This window comes from Cyanistes caeruleus, chromosome 7 (genome assembly GCF_971803275.1).
Source record: "Cyanistes caeruleus chromosome 7, bCyaCae1.hap1.1, whole genome shotgun sequence".
Lineage (NCBI taxonomy): Eukaryota > Metazoa > Chordata > Aves > Passeriformes > Paridae > Cyanistes > Cyanistes caeruleus.
In genome coordinates this window covers 26563661-26575682 of record NC_141707.1, presented here as the reverse complement: position 1 = coordinate 26575682, position 12022 = coordinate 26563661, and positions in this window count along the sequence as shown.

The following is a 12022-nucleotide window of genomic DNA, read 5'->3' as shown; positions in this document are numbered from 1 at the left end:
CAGAATAGTTCTGCAGACATTGCCATGCTCCAGAGGTTTTGATCAGTTGCTTACTTACGGAAGCTATAAGCGGACACATGGGTTTGAGGACTCACTTATTCGGCCTCTGATCTGGAAACCACTGGGGTTGCATCTGCTCACAGCACCTGAGCATGTGGCCCTGAGGTATTTCTCATGTTCAGAGCTGATCAGCATAGAGAGCTCAAGGCAGGTGCAGTGCTGATGGGGACAAAGATATGTCATGACCTGAGGAACTCTTTTCCTTTCACAAGAGATAACATGGATAGTCCCAGGCTGACAGGGAAGACCTAAAGGCTGTGTGTCATGATGACACGCCATTCCCCAGTAAATCTGTTCTTTATATAAGTATGAAGAGAGAATAAACCAGACACACATAAGACAAAGTACTCAAGAGGGAAGAAAAAGAAGGAGCAAAACCAAATAAGAAATCAACCACAAAAGCCCTGCTGCAGTCACGTTTGAAAACTCCCTGGGTATTCAGGCCAGTAATGTAATGCAAATTAAGTTTGAAAGAGTTGCTTTCTTTTCTCACTCCTGCCTCTTCCCAGCAGGGTATCTTATACAAAATGAAGGTTGAGAAGGCAGTAGGTGTAAAGGCACCTCCTCTACAAACACACCTGTGTTCAGAGGAGGAACTCAGAATCCCGTGTGCCCCGCATCACTACGGGGGTGAATTCAGGGTGCCTTTTGCCACTGTGCTTCACACTTGGGAAGGAAGTCAGCTGGGCTGTGCAAGTAACCTCTAAATCATGTGGCAGTCTCCAGACCACTGCTTTCAGGACAGGCAATGCATGGGATTGAGGGATGAAAAAGGGCCTCTCTTGTTAAGCACTCTTCCCCTTTTCTTCAATGGCTCATACCATTGATGTGAGCACCCAGACCATACTTGCAGGCTCTGACATGTAAAGGAGCTCTGAGTTCGACCCTTTTGAGGCACTGACTTTGCCCTCCTTCAGGTCTTACTGGATGTCTTACTTCTTTTCAGATCCTAATGACTAAAAGCAGTCAAATACATACATAAATATTTACCTCATTTTGCTAAGGAGACAAGACTTACATGATTGAGTGGTGTCTCCTTGAGTCAATTACTAGAGAAATTGAGCAACTAAAACTGATTAGCAGAGGTCTCAAAACACTCTAAGCTGAAGACAAATAGGTGACCCATTAGAGAAGAGGTACTTTGTCAATGCTAAGATATGTAAGCGCAACACTTTTTTAGGCATTAGAAAAGTCACTTTCACAAACAGCATTCAAGTTTGCGAAAGAGATTATATCATGAGTCATGACTTTTTCACCATGTGTATTTCCTGGTATCTAGCAAGGGGGTTGGCAGCCTGTCATTACTTAGCTGTTATGGAAAAACAAGCATCAGATAAAAAATATTAAAAAATAAACCTTGCCGGAGGTTCATCAAAGGACCCTCTATCTTTAAAGGCCACTGAGATGCTTTCATGCCTTCTGTCATCCCAGTCCATCATACTTCCCCAGCAAAAGTGTGAAGCCTTTATTTAGAAAGTCTTTTCATACCTTATTGCCTTTGGGCTTCTTCACAAACCCTTTCTGTCATCTGTCACCAAAGCAAGCCGGTTCCCATTTTAAATGGGTGGGGACATTACCATTTTCCTTCCTCCTTCATTAGTTGCTTTTGAAAGTCTTGGCCTAAGTGATTTGCATTTGTGGCAAAACTTGAAGAAAGTCCCAAGCATCTCAACCAAATGCCTGCCCTATAGAATCATCCTTCTTCTATGTAGGTCAGCAAATCGCTTTCCTGGATGCCAAAAATGATGGGATATTCCATTAGCCTTTGCATTGCCCAGAAGCCTGGCTTCATTAGGAAAAAATGCTTATTAAAATTATATAATCCTGAATCTAGTTCAGACCTGAAGCCACAGGCCTTCATCAGCTGCTCAGTCAGCTTTCTCATGAGTGTTGTGATCTGACATCCCTGTTCGGACACTGCTCACTCTCTAGCCTGCAGACATTCACCCACATCTCATTTCTCCTGTCCCTGGGAAACTTCCAGATTTCCCATGTAGAATAAGGGGGAAACACAGCCCAAAGGCAAGGGAGGAATGAGCTGCTGGATGCAAAGATCTTGCAGGTCTCTAGCTGCTGGGAACTTGCGGGGGAATTATACTTCTTGTCACCTTGGATTTGGGTCAGATGAACAGCAAGCATGTGATTCTTCCAGAAATTACTGGAAATTGTGTCCAGTGGTGTTGAACACAAGAAGGAGCACAAATCTCTGAGAGAGGAATTGTGGCATTAAAGCTGAAAGATTTTATGTGAGAAGAAAGGAGCAGACGGACTTCACAGACATATCCCAGACAGTGCCAAGCCTCTATCTAAAATGTCCCCAACCCAGGGCTGGAGCAATGAAGCAATTGTTTGTGTCACTAACCATTTCTAATGCATGAGAATCTTGTCTGATTTTGTATATTTCATTCAGACTCCTGGAGTTAGGTCTGTTGTGCTGTATTGTTCTTGTCTCTCAGGGAACATCCAGAAATCATTACACCCAGGTGTCTGAGAGGCACAGCACAAAAGCAGAGGACAGGCAGAGCAGGTGAGTTGGAACCACCAGGGCTTTGGATGGAGAGCCGTGCTTCATGGAATACTGATTTGCACACAGCAGGTTCCTTCAGGGTGGATGATGGAGAGGCTGGAAGAAAGAATATCAGTATCTATTGAAGGACTGTGTGAGCTGCACCACCTCTCAGGGTAACCAGATACATATCCAGTATTGAGCACCTCTTGGATGATAACTGTTGAGCCAGCTCTAGAGTGAATGGCAAAGTCTCTCTCAGGTTCTTCTGGAGTCAGAAACTGGAAAAATTGGACTTGTTACTCTGAGTGTGAATTAGGTCCCAAGAAGGCCAAACACTTCTTAAAACTATTTGGCAGGTCTTTCTATAAAGAAACTACGAAACTTTGAATGGTATATAATATTCTGATTTTTATTCTCCTGGATATTCATGCAAATCAGGAGAAGTACTACATTGCACCTTAAAAGCCTCAAAGAACCTGGCCAGATATGTGAATAAGTAAGAACAAAAGACAAATATACCGATTTTATCTATGTTTTTTTCAATTTTCAGTCAATGCCTCTGCAAGTAATTTCTGCTGACATGTGATTTTCCAGGTATTTCCCTTGTTCATGGGCAGAACTGGCACACCTGTCTGGAGGCTGGAAAGGCAGGCTATCCAATTTCAAATGAGGATGTATCTTAAGGTCTGGACCTAATGGACTTCCTAACAGCAGGTTGACCAAGGGCCATGGTTTTGAAGTTATTTTTCCTGTTTCCAGGCTGTCAATCTCATCAATGAACAGTCCTTTCTCTCCCAGGGCTCAGGAGCATAATTATTACCAAGGCTCGAATTATCATGCGTCAATAGAGCCATGGTGGTGAATCGCATGAGTGCTGCTAGGATTAGAGGAATTAGGACTGGAATGGACCTCAGGAGCTCACTACAGCCAGCACTCTTGTGTCTGTGGTCCATGGTCTGGTAGGCATCAGGCAGTAGCCAGGAAACTTTGGAACAACTTAATTTTCCAGTATATACACTCATTTCCACATGTGGGAGCAGGCAAGGAAGTCGAGGTGGAGGCCTGAGGGGGCAGGGATGACGACAGTAACACGGTTCAATGTTTGTAATAGGCTGGAAGTGCAATCTCTTGTAGAAACATTGCACGAGGTGAACTGCAGTTCCTCCCAGATCAGGAAGGTGAAGTCATCCTTGGATGAACTGGTAGAGAAGCAAGGGCTAAGGAACACCAGTTGAGTCCAATCCCCTGTCCTAAGGCAGAATTCAGCTATATTAAAACATTTCTGCCAAATATTTTTCTAACTTCTTCTTAAAAATTTCTATTAACACAGATTCCACCCCTTCCCTAGGCAATGTATTCCAACATTTAACTATTCTGACTGTGAAAAAGTGTTTCCTGATGTCTAACCTGAATCTTTCTCAGTGCAATTTAATCCCATTACGCCTTGTCCAATCCATAGGAGACCCAGAAAGCAATTTATTCCCTTTCATAGCCCCAGGCAGCACAAGGTAAAACATGTTAGCGTAAACCTCACTAAAAAGCACACAGTATGCAATGTAGAAGAGCTCAGAATACTTAACTCAAGGAAATTTGCGTTGTTGGGAGCATAAAACAATATCCTTCTCCTCCTCAGCAAAAACAAGGTAATTAATTCATGGTAAAAAGGGGTAAACTGCAAGTCCCAAGACATCCTTAAGTTATTCCCTGAAGTCTTCCTTCAGGGAGAAAAGCCTATCTACTTGCCCCCAAAAATGTCTTACAGTATAAAAAAGAGACACTGAAAGCCAGGTGTCTCTAAAAGGATCCTACTGTCTCTAGAATTCTCTTATTCCTCTGCTGTGCCAAGAAATCAGAGGGACCAATAAAAAGGGGAGAAAAAAAAGAGTTAAGAAAAGAACCTTTGTGGGCAGCTGTTAAAAGAAGGTGGAATGCTTATTTATTTATTTTTCTGTGGGGGAACATTGATGTGAAGAGAGAAAAGCAAAGAATCGCTTTTGGAGAAGTCCAAAAGATCCCTGCTGGCAGGTTGGCCCCACCCTCCCCTCTCCAGTGCACAAGGACCCTTTTCAAAGTGAATCACCTGGCCCATAAATTCCAATTTATGGTAACTTAAGAAAATAAATTATGAACTCCAGACTCCAACAGTGTTTAGAAAAGGCAGGATTAAGCACACCGATTAAAAAAGGAAAGCATTTCCTTGCCACTTGACTTTGCAGGTGGGATTTCCTCCAGTCCTCCCAGGTTTGTGGCTTCACTCTGCAGAGCCTTCAAGGGGTTAAACTGGCACAGATGGGGTGGGGGTTGCAAACACTGTGAAGGCTGGAGGAAGGGCAAGAGGATATTAAGTGGCTTCTTTCTTTTCACCTTCCTTTTTCCAGTTATCTGTAGCAAGCCCTCAGAGCACCTATATTTAGACTAGGATATATAAAGAGGCACAGATGCACACTTGACACAGGAACATTTCCCATTTTCTATTAAATTGACTAATTTTTAGCTTCTGTTCTGCTTTCTTCAGTGATCTGGGATTTGGCCAAGGACAAAAAAAAAAAAAAGGCTTTTTAGGGGCACTTACTGAATAAACATCTTCCCTGAGCCTTAATTACAAATATGGTATTCCAAATTAGATAGGCAATGATGTTGGATTCAGCAGGGAGATACTTCAGAAACCCAGGTCAAATACTTCAGCTTTGTGGGGCACAAGAACAGAAAACACAGGGCTGTCATACCCCTTTCAGTCCTCCTGGGACCACGTCTTCTAATAAGTATGTTGTCCTCTTCTCATACAGGGGAAAGCTCCACCAGAGGGCAAGTTGGATTCTGAATCCCTATTCCTCTTCTGGGGAGGCCAGAAGTTTACTCCTCAAATGGTCAGAAATCCTCTCCTTTCCAGTTTTAGTTTATTCCTGGCCACATTTATCTTTTTTTCCTTCTGGTATGAAACATTTTTACTTCAGCTTAAATAGCTCTTCCCCTTCTGGCATCTTACTTTCTCCAACCTCAGCATAGCCACGGAAACTTTCTTGACCCTTGTTTTCCTGAAAAAAAAAACCAAAAACTAAAGGAAGAAAAGTTCCCTTTCTTCTCTTAAGGAAGAGGGTCTCCAATACCCTTTTTCTTCCCCAACTCCTATTTTGTTCCTGTGCTAACATCAGTGTTCTCTGTGTAAAGAAACAGGCTGCAGGTCTGGTTGTGAAACAGAAACTGGCTACAGGATCCTGCTTAAGACCACAGCACCCAGGCTGAGGTACCATGAATGATCTGTCAGAAAGTCCTGGGGGAGAAGCTCAGAAGGAGCTTCAGGCTGTGCCCAGTGTTTTATGGTCTACACCAAAGAACACCTGCCAACACTTGCCTTCCTGGGCTAACATTTCTTCCAAAGCTCCGTGGGGCACACCAGGAGTACACATCTCACCAAGCCATCTTAGCATGTCTTCTCTAACAAGGAAATCCCATGGGAGACCCTCTCTACAGACACACGTAGGGTTTGGGTCAGGAGTCAGACTGCTTTCACCTGGTGTGGGGATGACAAAAGCTCCCCACACCAGCCAGCATGATTCTGACACCCACATACCCCTACCCTGACCCTGGACACCTGCTCCCATACTGCCACCCAAAACCTGACACCATCTCAAAGCCCAGGATTTTGTTCCTCTGGCTGCATTTGTGTCCTCACCACTCCTGGCCCTGGCTACATTCCAATTCCTACCAGTCCAGCCCACCTGGTTTTCAGATAATGCAGTCTCCCCACCCCAGGTAGATGGAGCAGGTTCACAGGAAGCATTTGGGGAGCAGCAGGGTGGCCAGGGTTAGGGCAAGAGGGGAGGATTAACAGGAGTTAACACTCCTTGGGCTGCTGTGACTACAGTGGTGAAGGAAAGGTGTGGGCTCCTCTGACTTCAGAAAGACCAGACACTGATGATGATACATGATGGAAAGTGTGCTTTGGCCAAGGCTGAGCTTGGCCAGAACGTTACCCTGACATCAAGTTTCCAGTGTGTTTGTGTTGTCATTTCCAAGTACAATTGTCTTTTTCCTGGGAGAGAGGAAGTGTTGAAACCACAACATTTTCATTTCCCACCTGGAATTTCTGTGGGTTTTTCTAAAAATTGAAGGTGGGGTGTTGGGGGGTGGTGAGGAGATATTTGCTTGTTTGCTTACTTGACTTTCTTTCTCTTCTTTCTTTTCTCTCTCTCATTCTTTCCAAAAAAATTATCTTTTTTCACTGACACAACTCTCTCTCCTCCCCTTTCACTTCCTAACCAGATTTGAACTGCATTTTCTTAGCCATAAATTAATAATTTAAGATGCCTAATTTAGAATGTTGAACTGAGTCTACTTTCCAGAAGACAAATGTACCACATTTGATTAAAAGTTAGTTCCTGGATTCTTTCTCTCAAGATGTCCAACAGTTATTCCACCAATGTTATTCCTCTAAAATATGAAGAGTCAAAATCTCCAATAATTTCAGAAAGCATTATCTTTGTATAATGAAGACAGTAATCTGAACTCTAAAACAAATGAAATTTATTCCTTAATTATTCCCAAAAACTCAAGAGATGCCTGCATAATTATTCATAAACAAAACTTCTCTAGCACAACCCTGGACTTCCCAACAAGCAGTTTTGTGAGTGAACTTTATAGTATGACATCAGTGAACAGATGGCAGGCATAGCTGTTGGCAGAGTGATGAGAAAGCTGGCCATTTATAATGGAAAATGTCCTGATATAATGGAATGCGCTTATTTTATTCCACGGTAATGTTTATAAAATTCCTTTCCTGAGGCTTCTTCGAGGATCTTTTCATCATTATTGCATTATTATTAATAATAAAACATATAAAGGAAAAAATGTGCATAACAAATATCATTTTAAATACCCCAGAGAGAAAGGGAAAGGTTTTCAGCACTGGCAGGGTTGATTGCTTTGTGATGAATTGTTACAAGCTTTACAGTTACAATCCGTGATGGCACGGACATTTCTCCCAACAGGGTTAATTGTAGAATAACACTCAATAACTGACAGGCCTTTCCCCTTCAAGGGACAACACTGGAGTGTGAAGGCATGCACAGATGCTGCCAAATCTCTGTACCTTGAGAATCTCCTAATGCTGATGTGCCTCTTGTCTTTCAAAGGCAGACTTTCAGCTGGATTTAATTCAGGGTAGGTCCATTATGTCAGCAGTGGGGAACAAAGCCGGGCCTTCAAAAATTTGTACTGTTGAGGAATAGTTTTTGCCTTGAAAAGCCAGGTACTGCAATGTAATTTAAATTCATTCTAATAATGATTTCTGGAAATTTCCAGTGATGGCACATGACACAAAGCTAGGAAGGAAGAGATTACTCTCACAGATAACCACTGGAAATTCTGCACTAATGCCTGACAGGAGGAGATACAGGATGAATTGAGGGTGGGATTCCTCGACCCACCACAGTGCTGAATCACAGCACAGAGAAAGGAGACATCCTCCCACTCCTCCACATTCCACCCTATTTGCCTTAATTCCAGGAGCTCAAAACAAAATAGGCCCTGCTGAACCTAAAATGTCTTACGAAGTGATTTCACTTTGATAGGACAGGATGAAGACGTGTGGTTTGGATTAATTCCAACACATTTCCTTCATACACAGCCCCAACAAACCAAGAAAGAAATCAGTGACAAAGCTTAAGATAGTATAAAAGCAGATGAAGCAGGGGAGCAATTCATAATAATAATTGAAGGATTATTATCAGATAGTTCTTATCAGTCCTTATCTTCCAGCTTTTTATAAAAGCAGCTGATATCATTATTGTCACTGTACAGACAGTGAAGCTGAGGTCAAGGAAGATCAAACAATTGACGAATGGTTGCCTTTCCAGACAAGTGAGCTACAAAGCTGCTGATGCTTTACCTGTTACGTTCTGATACACTGCATCCATCAGAATAAAAATCTGATAAAACAGACTTTGTCCCAGGACAAAAAGATAGAAGTCAAAAACTTTGTCATCTTCCAGGGAATATCCACCTCAGTAGACAGACTCCCTTTCCAATCTATTTAGCTATATAAAACAGAGAGGGCAGCTATGATCCTGTGCTATCCACTTACAACCAACAGGCAGTGACCTTCTGGTGTGTTACAGCAACATAGTTAAACAAACAACTTGCTGTTCCAGCCCCCCTTGGGTCAGATTCCTTGGTGGGGGCAATCTATTTCCAGCATTTCCATATCCGGATCTGGAAGTCATTATATCCACCTATTCCTACAGTGAGCCACCCTGAGTATATATCTAAAGTCTCTATCTCATCCTGAACAACATGCCAGAGACCAGCTGTGCTGGAGGAAACTTGTTTTCTAGTAGATTCTCAGACTGAAATCTTCTTAGGCACGGAACACCAGCTAGTCTGGGTGAAATGGATGCTGAATCCACAACACGTTCCAGGGTCATGCCTGAAATCCAGCATATTACAATTTTATGCTGCTTCCTGCTTCCCTCTTTTCACAATTCTGAGATGTCCTCAATTTACCTGCAGATATATTAAGAAAGCTCTTATCTTTTGGGCAAAATCTCAACTTGGAAAAGCCACAGGAACTATAAACTATACTTCAGCAAATTGCCTTAAGCTCTCCAGCTCACTGTGGTTTGATACCCTGCCTAGTGGACTGTTCCTAGTCCTCAAATTAATCTGCAAAATATTTTTTTTTAAATTTCCTTCCATTTGCAGCATTTTCTGTTCCACCTCCTCTATACAGCTCTGCTTCTCTAAGACAACAATTGTAACAACAACAATAAAATCTAACAGCAACAACAGCATGCTTAAGTTCAGGCTGCACTGTGGTCACTTCCCTGCTCAACATGGTACAGAGACACTGACATGGGCACCAGGTTCCATCTCTCTCCTGCCAAGGATCCAATATCCTGTTCTCAGCTCATACATTTTGGATCTGCCACTGCTTCTGCCAAAAAAAAAAAAAAAAAGAAAAAAAGCTTCATTTTACAGGAGGGGAATGAGAAAAAATAAGAAAGGGAGAAGATGAGGAAGAAAGATTTTTAAAGGGCAGCCAAGGTAATTCCTCCTGGATGTTTTGATCTTTTTAAATAACTTGTTCTTGAAGAAACTATATTCTGGTGGCCCTCTGCAGGAGAGTGCCTAGTGGAACATAATCCTATCACCTGGGAAGAAAAAAGGTGCAAGATAATATTATTCTTTTCTAACTCTAAAAAAAAAAGGAACTTTTGGATGAGAAAACCCTACTAGGGTTTCTCAGGTCTATTGCAGTGCTTCCTCTCAGATATGGACGGATGTGCAGAGATATATCTCTGTATGAAAATAGTTTCAGAAATGGGTTCAGGTGAAACAAATCCCATCAGGATCCAGAACAAGCCATTGAAAACTATTTTCCCAGAAATTCCTTTTTGCTTTTATCCCCCCTGCCACAAATCATATCACCAGTTCAGGGCACTGCAGTGGCTCCACCTCTGTCCTCTGCTTGCACAGATCTACTTCTCACCATCCTGTGTTCATAACTAAAAGCTTCTTTGTGCATCATCCAAATTCACATACTGGTTCCCTAGAGGCATGGTCCTCTCCCGTCTCCTTTTTTGCTGGGATGGCAAGCAGCTCTAGAGCTCAGTAAATAAAGCTTACAACTTCAAGATGAAAACCAGTCAAGACCACACCTTCCACTTTGTTTCCCATGGTATTCCTAGTCTGAACCCTCCTAACTTGTGTGAGTGTCAGAGACCTGCTTTGGTATGCAAGGAGGTAGCACTGAGATGCACCATCCTGAAGATCCAAGTGAAAATCTTAAAGACTCTTTGACACCAGAGCTTTCATGGAATAACTCCAGATTTACACCAGGTTTAGTGAAAGCAAATAAAAGCCCCTCTTTTATTTTTATTTCCTGAATTTAGTACTGCTTCCAATTCATTTTCCCAGTCTGTACCCTACTAAAACTCCAGACTTTTAATTTCTGTTTTCTGTAGAGCTGTATTGTTTACTCCATGCTAGGTGGGACACTCCTGTAAAGGTCTGACTTGGTTTGTTGCCATTCTCTTAGCTCCAGTTTCTTTTGGAAGTAGGTCTCAAATCATGGAATCCATTCAGTATAGAAAGCCCAAAAATTTATTTTTTTAATGATAGATTTTTAGAATAGATACAGGCCTTATACCTAGTTTTCTAGCTGAAGTGATTAAACTCATGTTTTAGGTCCTACAGCTGGCTTGAATTTGACCTCCATTGCAATGACAACCTACAAGAAGAATGGAATGAAGTAACAATTACGAAACACCCTGACTTTTTTATCTTTGCTGAACAATTCAAGCAAAGTTCTGTTTAAGAGATTGGAGTGAGATTCTGCAGTAATCTCAATATCCACAGGCACTTGACCCCCGTTCCCAGGTACTCGTGTTTAGAAGATCCCATCTGGTCTTGTTATATGGTATCAGAGTATATTTAATACATATCCTGATCACTCTGATACTGCTTTATTTATTGGCAAGAAATTTTAAAATGTTCATTAAGGAAAATAAATATATTTTAAAAGACCATGCTTACTGAAGCAGCAGCTGAAGAGCTTGCAGTCTGACCAGCATCTCCTGAAGCTTAAAAAGCAGAGGAACTGTGATTTTGGTCACATTACTGTGACAGCTGAGCCAGTAACCAAAAATTCAGAAATTAGTGTAAAATGATGCCACTAGACTATGAAATTCAACTATTATGCTGTTGACATTTTCTTGCCATTTTGAGCTCAAAAGAATCAAAATGCCTTTAGTAATTTAGACAGTACTTCAGCCACAGCCTTATTTTCATTTCAATGTTATTGATGCATGAAGTTGTAATATTGTCCATGCATGTTTCTTGTCAATAACATTAAGAAAAAACCTATTTATAGACCTCCCCTGTTAAAAAAATGCTCCATAAAAACTGAGTTGTTTGTTTACAATGATAATACAAACGGCTCCACTCTCCAGCTCAGTCCTAGCCCCTTAAATTCAGAAGCCTAACTCTGCAAAGTTCAGTTTCCTAACAATAATATTCTGCTCTGTGCTTCTGAGCATACAGCCAGCACTGGCAATGCCTGACATAGCCTTATTAGGCAGAGCACAGGAACAGCCTAGAGTCACTCATGCCCCCAAGCCTCAGACCAGATGAAAGGTTTTGATATGAGATTTTGCTACCCTTGGGAGCCCAAGTAACACAGCAGTGACTGCATTTGGGGAGGATTTGTCTGTCTTGCATGATAGATTAACATTCTGTCCCTTTAACACAGGGATCTCCACACTGCTGTGCTATTCCTTGGCTAGGTAAATGGGCTGGGCACCAGGTCTTTGTATACTCAGTCTTTGACCACAGGGCCAGAGCGTGTTTGTTATTTGTAAGCAGGCATGCAGAAGCTTCTCAACAAGATTAAGTACAAGACCTGGTGCGCTGGGTCTCTGACTTGTTGGAGCACACAGTGGATCATCCACCAAATCA